Here is a 7,424-nt window from a genome sequence, read left to right as displayed (position 1 = left end):
ACATTTATCTATCTATCTATATACATACATACATATATATATATATATATATATATATATATATATATATATATATATATATATATATATATATATATATATATATATATATATATATATATAGGTCTACTTTAGTAGACCAAATGTTCACTTACCCAACATTCATATTGCCAAGACAAAAATGCCAACAACAATATAATCCTGATGTCCTGGAGCACTGACTTTCCACTTCAGGAACGTAAACACTTGGCCACCATGTTGAACTTTGCCACTTACCCCCCACGGTAGTGCCATCTCAGAGTTGGTATATTTAGTTTGGGGGGCACAGTTGGTTTAATTTGCTATGGTTTTACTTTTTTTTTCAAGTTGACCAAGTGGTTACTTACCTGGAGTGGAAAGTTGATGTTCCGGGATGTCTGTGTTATGGTGTAGTCAGCCTTTTCATCCCCACAATATGAAAGCTGGATAAGTAAATGGTCTACTGAAGTAGACCCATATAAATATATATATATATATATATATAAATATATATATATATATATATATATATATATATATATATATATATATATATATATATATATATATATATGTGTGTGTGTGTGTGTGTGTGTGTGTGTGTGTGTGTGTGTGTGTGTGTGTGTGTACAGATTACTCCTGCTTGGTCAGCATTTTTTTGGAGGGGGGGGGGTGATGGAAATAATGTGGTATTTCTACTGCTAGGGAAAATTTAGCCAGTGCATCACAGAACTTCTACTACTCTTTTCAATAGCTGTCTATCCTTGGAAAAGAGATTATACTTTTGGAATATGGCCTATTCTTTGAAATCAAGCAGTCTGGCATCACAGTTCCTTCATTGCCCTGCATTCCATCTCTGCCTCAGTGAAAGGATATTTTTAATTTACTGCTTGTATTACAGAGCATCTTATTAAAAATGTGAAAATGAAAATTATCATTAACAGCATATAGTTTAGAGAAAAAAAATCTTAAAGGTCTTAGGAAACATAATAAATTTAAGTACTTACCTAAAAAGAGGCAGTGCTTTTTTTGGTTTACTTTTGAAAGATTTCTTTTTTTCTTTCTTCCTTTCTTTCTCTCTTTCTTTCCTTCCTTCTTTATTTCTTTTTTAAATATTTCATTTTAACAGTGTTAATAACAACAGATAACTATGTGCAATAAATTAAGTAACACGTGTACTTTAGCGATTCTCAGTAAATATTCAATTAGTTAAACAATGTCTTCATTGAAGTTGACATTTATAAATTCAATTATAATTTTTCTAATAATGCTTTGAGTTTAGTCCAATATTTGAAATTAGGTAATTCACCACTAGATCTCAGAAATGTTGCATTTTATTTCTTTTTGGCATACAGTATCGCCTAATTCAACAAACCTATGAGAATTAGGATCAGCGAGCAGCCACGGTGGTGCAACGGTTAGCGTTGCCACCTCACAGCAAGAAGTTCTCTGGTTCGATCCTTGGCTGGAGTGCCTTCTGTGCAGAGTCTGCATGTCCTCCCTGTGGTCGCGTGGGTTTCCTCCAGGTGCTCTGGTTTCCTTCCACATCCCAAAGACATGCTGTAGGTGGATTGGACACTCTAAATTGGCCTTAGGTGTGAGTGCATGCATGAATGTGCCTTCTGTGGAAGGTTGGGCGCCGGGCTGTCAATGCAACACTGTAAAACTCTACTGCCAATCATGAGCGGACAGGTTATCCACTGTGGCAACCCCTAACCGGGAAAAGCGAAAGAAGAAGAAGAAGAAGAAGAAGTAATTATTCCTCATGAAACTGCTAACAATGAACAATTAAGTGGAGTATTAGATATATTTTTGCAACTAGGTATTGGAGCATTCACTGAAATTTTGTATGAACAAAGGATGCTCATCCACAGAGCTTTAATGAATAACGGTACATCATCCCGAAATTTAACATATTTTCCTACTTTAAAAATTTTGATACTGATCATCTTTTAATAGTTTATTTCATTTCCAGCATTTAACTTCATTAGTTTTAAGCATCATACTTATTCTATATGGTGTAACAAATATTCTATGAATATGTTTCCAAGTATTTTTTTAAACAAAGTAGATGATGTTAAAGTAGTAATTTCAAAATTAAAATGTCAATGTCATTATTATAAAAATTTTCAAGATTAGAGATAATATATTTCTAGTATGTATTATTAAATTTGATGTTAAATTCAAGGATCAATTTATATAATTTAAATACAGAAAGTATTTTATCATTAAGATTGTTTGTTATCAAGGAAGTGGATACTAAAAGATTTGGGTAAGTCTGATCTTGAGACAATAACATCAAATTACTTCTTCTATAAGTTTGTTTCAATATTCATAACTGATTATTAAAATTTCTGAATTCATTTCAATGTTTTAAATAACTCATCATCTGAAACTATATTTAGCCAATTAAAAATCAGACCAGTATGTACGATTTTGTTTTCATTTTAATTTTATCATTTTACTACATATATATTACCATCTGAACATTATTTTGGATTTGCTCTTGGAAACAAAATAAAGCAACACTTATAATTTTAAAATTATTCAGTAAACTATTTTTAACATATTTCAGTATTAAATGAATGTATTTTGAACGAGATAAGTTATTTGATGAAGTACTAATAGATATTTTTACAACCCATAACGTTTTATTTTTTACAATATCCAAAGATGAAATGTTTGGTATAGGATTTCACTTATCACATATAGTAGTTTGATTTTTTCCACTGAGCATTATATGTACTAGCTATCCAAAGTAAAAGTGTTTTAAACACTGAACCTATTGCTTAGTTACTACATAGGAAGCTGAAATTTTATATAAGCAGTTCTTGCTTTTACTGGCTACCATATAAAGTGTAATAGCATTTTATTAACCTTTTAAATTATTACTTTACCTTATAATTGCTTTAGACTGTATAATATACAATATCTTGGAACTAAACATATTTTATTAAAGTTAATCTATCATTTCATTTGAATTACTAATAGGTTCATAGGTTTATAGGTGTATACTAGGCTAACAGCAACTAGGGTCTTTACAAGCCCCACTGTGGAACCCAAAAGTGACCCACACGCTATATGTTTTAGATATTTATATAAGGAGTGATATTTGGTTATTACATGATTTACTGGCTGCCTCTGTTCTTCAAAGACTTAGATGCAAGACCAGGAGGTGTTTTTCATATTACCATTCAGTGCTACAAATTACATTGACATAGGGTCGAGGAGAATTTGTTCCATCCAAATATGGAGTCTATTTTATAGAATGGGAATTCTTTGAAATAAATATCTGTTTCTCCAACATGTCAATTTATGTTGCAAGGAAAATGTAAGTCATTGGATCTAGTTCTGATGCTGTTTGGATTGCAGATGTACAAAAGGTTCATCACAGCAGGGTCCAATGATGCTTTGTAAGCCAGGCATAGATTACTTCTCAGCTGTTGAAAACTGAGTATAGGTATAGGTATAGGTATAGGGCTTTGAGTTTATTGACATAGGACATTGTGTTTATGCATTGTTTTCTTTTTGTGAGGAACCTTTATGAATGTTTCAGTTGCTGCATGTGTCTTTTTAGGTACATACTGAATGGCCATTATATTGCATGATGGGTCTAATGAGAGCCACATACAGTGGTATGATGAGTTCCCTGACCCTGATGCCATACCCTTGCTTATAAGTTGAGCAACACAGAAAGATTTCCTTACTGCCTAGACTACATCTTGGTGAAGTCTAGGTTACTATCTACATGAGTTCCTTGATTCTTGATGTGTGAATAATTTCTTAGGGATATTTTGTCAGACATAATTTTCCTTCTGACTTCTTACTTCCCAAATGTACTATAATGCATTTCTTGGCATTGAGCTTTAACCTGTTGATTTGACACCAGTCATTTCTCAGTGTTAGAGGTTTATGTTTGTGTCTTGAGAGGATTCTATGACTGTTCTCAATATATATTTATGTGTAAATTTGGTCAGCCAGAGACCTTTGACATTGAATTTCACTTCTGAGAAATAGACACAAAGAGGATAAAGACAATTACAAAGACTAGAGGGATTACACTCATGTCTATCCTCTTTTTGGAGGTAGTCTCATAGGTTCATAGGTTCATAGGTAGGTATTAGGCTATCTGCCCAAGGGCATTTATAAGCCTAGCCAGAGTGTGCCAGCTTTCACCACCCCATTGATTAATTAACTGATCCTCTGTCAAGCAGAGCCAGTGAAGTGATCCCAGGGGTGTATTTTCTGTTACCCATCCACTCGTCAAGGTTTCTCTTGAAGAGTGTTAGTAAGGGGCTGTGCCTGATGTAGTTTGGAATTTTGTTCCAAAGCATGGGGAGTCTCTGTGACAGGAATCTATCCCTACAGCATGTTCTATTTATCGTTGTGGTGAGGTTTAGCTCACTAGAGTGTGTGGCTCGCAGTGACTTGGATTTCTTTAGGTGGAGCATGTCCATCAATTCTGAGTTGGACATGGCTTTGTAAGTCAGGCAGAGATCACCTCTAAGTAAGCGATATGCCACTGAGTACAGCCGAAGTTTTTTCAGTCGGGCTACATAGGACATATGTTTGAGGCCAGTAATCCTCTTGGTGAAGTACTTTTGTGGTCTTTCCAGCTGTTGGAAGTGGCTTGTGAGGTACATCCCAAATAGGGCATTGTACTCTATGATGGGTCTAATGAGTGACGAGTAGAGGGGCACTATAACCTCTTTATTTCTGGATGCAAACCCGTTAGTAATTAGATGGGCCACATAGAAGGATTTCCTAACTACTTTGGCAATATGATTGTCAAAGGAGAGATTACTATCTACCTGGGTCCCCAGATCTCTTATTACCTCTTCTGTATTAAGGGAGCAGCCACCTATGTGGCAATTCATGGGTGTTTTTTTTTTTCCAAATGGGATGACTATGCATTTTTTGGCATTTAGCTTGAGGCCATGACTTTGATACCAGGTGTCTGTCTTAGTAAGGCCATTTTGGAGGATGTCCATGTCAGCTGGAGAGCCAATTATGGCTCCCAGTTTGCAGTCATCGGTGAACTTGGTTAGCCATAGTCCTCCTGTGTTAGCCTGTATATCTGAGAAGTATATGCCAAACAGTAGGGGTCCCAGGACCAAGTCTTGTGGGACACCACTTGTGACTGGTTTAGAGTCGGACCTGGAGCCCACTATTCTTACTGTGTGAGTTCTGTCTGTAAACCAGTTGGCAACCCATCTCGTGATGTAGTGGTTTATGTTCAGGCTGGTGAGTATTTCTGTAATACCCGAGTGGGGAATGGTGTCGATAGCTTTGGTGAGGTCAAGGTAGGCTGTGTGAACCACCTTTCCTCCATCTATGGCCTTGGTGACTGTCTCGAAGAAGTCAACCAGGTTTAGTAAGCATGATCTGCCCTTAACAAAGCCGAACTGGGTCAGGTCAAATGTTTGGAGGTTCACAATGTCTTTGTTAATGAGTTCCATGATGATGCACTCCATAGCCTTGCAGACCAGGCTGGTCAGGCTTATGGGGTGATAGTTAGCAGGGTCAGTTGTGGTCCCGCCTTTGTGGAGAGGAATAACCATTGCTGTGTGCCATTCTATGAGCACGTAGCCTGTGGAGAGGCTGAGGTTGAACAGCATGTTTAGGTGGGGGGTTAGTTTGTTCTGTAGTTCATGCAAGACGCAGCCTGGGACACCATCTGGTCCCACTGATGCTGTGTTTTTGGCTTTTGAAAGGGCTGTTTTCACCTGTGCTTCTGTGATTTTTGGGAAACTACACTTTTCCGGTATTGTTGTGTGCCCTTTTGGAGGTGAGAAGTTGGTGAAGTTTGCACTGAATCTATCTGCCAGGATGTTGGCAATATCAGTAGGTTCAGTATATTGTGTGCTATTTTACACTAGTTCAGTGCATATCTGTGAGTTGCCACTTAGATTCTTAACATAGCTAAAGAAGGCTTTATGGTTATCTTTTGAATCCTTGGCTATTTTTCTTTCAAAGTTAGCCTTGGATGATTTCATGAGGGACCTTAGTTTCTTACTGATACTGATCAGGGATGTCTTTCCTTCTTGGGATTTGCTTTTTTTCTGAACTAGTTTCCTCCTTCTATTGTATAGCATGTTTATGGCAGGGGTCCACCAAACTGGTTTCATTCTCTTAGAGGAGTGAGTCTTGGTTTTGCTAGGGATGGCATGATCCATGCATCCTTGTAGGTGCTCATAAAGTGCATTTGTAAAGGTTTCTGCATCTTGGGCACCTTTATCCTTTAGCGTGGGGGCTGTGAAACTTACCACCTCTGTGTTAAGTAAGGTGAAGTTTGCTTTAGAAAAGTTTTTTACTGTGGTTTCCTTAGTTGGGGGTGGTGGCGGGGTGTGGACATCCAGAGTGATTAGTTTATGGTCTGATCTAACCAGTGACGAGTTGACCTCCAGTGTGGAACACCTGTCACCCATGTTGGTGATGACCAGGTCCAATATGTTTTCACCTCTGGCAGGGGAGTTTACCAGCTGATCCAGGGCATTTGAGTTGGTGAATTCCAGGAAGCACTGGGCCTGGGAGTTTGTACTTGAGTAGTTTTCCCAGTGAATTGTAGGGTAATTGAAGTCGCCCAATATCAGGTGTTCATTAGGACCCTCATGTTTTCCACTGTCTCCAGAAAGGTGGAGTGGTGGTCCTGGGTCATGGAGGGTGATCTGTAGTAGGCCACAATTTGCATTGCAGATTTGTCCTATGTTAGTTGCACATGGATGATCTCAGAGGTATCATGCTGCGCCACTAACCTGGAGTTGTAGGCATCCTTGATGAATATGGATACACCCCCTCCATTTCTGTTTCGGTCCATGTTCTGTGGCCGAAACGTGTGGTATGAGTTGTAGCCTGGTAGTGCTGGGGTGCTCTCTGAAGCCTTGAACCAGGTTTCAGCTACTGCACAGATGTCGATGTTCTCCATATTGAGGAGTGCTTTGAGCACGTGCATTTTGAGATTTAAACTCCTGGCGTTGAGTAGCATAACTCTCAGTTTTTTGTTAATTGTGCTGTTGACGGAGGTGGGTTTGACTTTTGAGCCTTGCCTAAAAAAGGCACTATGGGGGCAGCAAGAGTCTTGGAGAGTATTCGAAAGCCTAGGGGTGACAGGTGCAAGCCGTCTCTTGTGAAGCAATGTGGCTTGTCAAGCATGTCGTCCCAAGCTGACAGACACTGAATCCCCTTTGAATGACGCCAGAAGCTTAGCCAATTGTTGAAATTGATCATTTTTTCTTCATACTGAGGTATCATTCTTGGTGAGGGCAGGATGCTGCTCAAGGTCAGGGTCATACCAGCCTTGGCTACATGATCAGGGAGCTCTTCCATGTTTCTTTTCATGTAGTCCAGGGAGGTGTGTCTCAGGTCTTTCACACCAACATGAACAATGACAGAGTCATGTTTGTACT

This window comes from Protopterus annectens, chromosome 3.part0 (genome assembly GCF_019279795.1).
Source record: "Protopterus annectens isolate FY-2018-M chromosome 3.part0, PAN1.0, whole genome shotgun sequence".
Taxonomy (NCBI): Eukaryota; Metazoa; Chordata; order Ceratodontiformes; family Protopteridae; genus Protopterus; species Protopterus annectens.
This window is presented reverse-complemented; position numbering follows the sequence as displayed.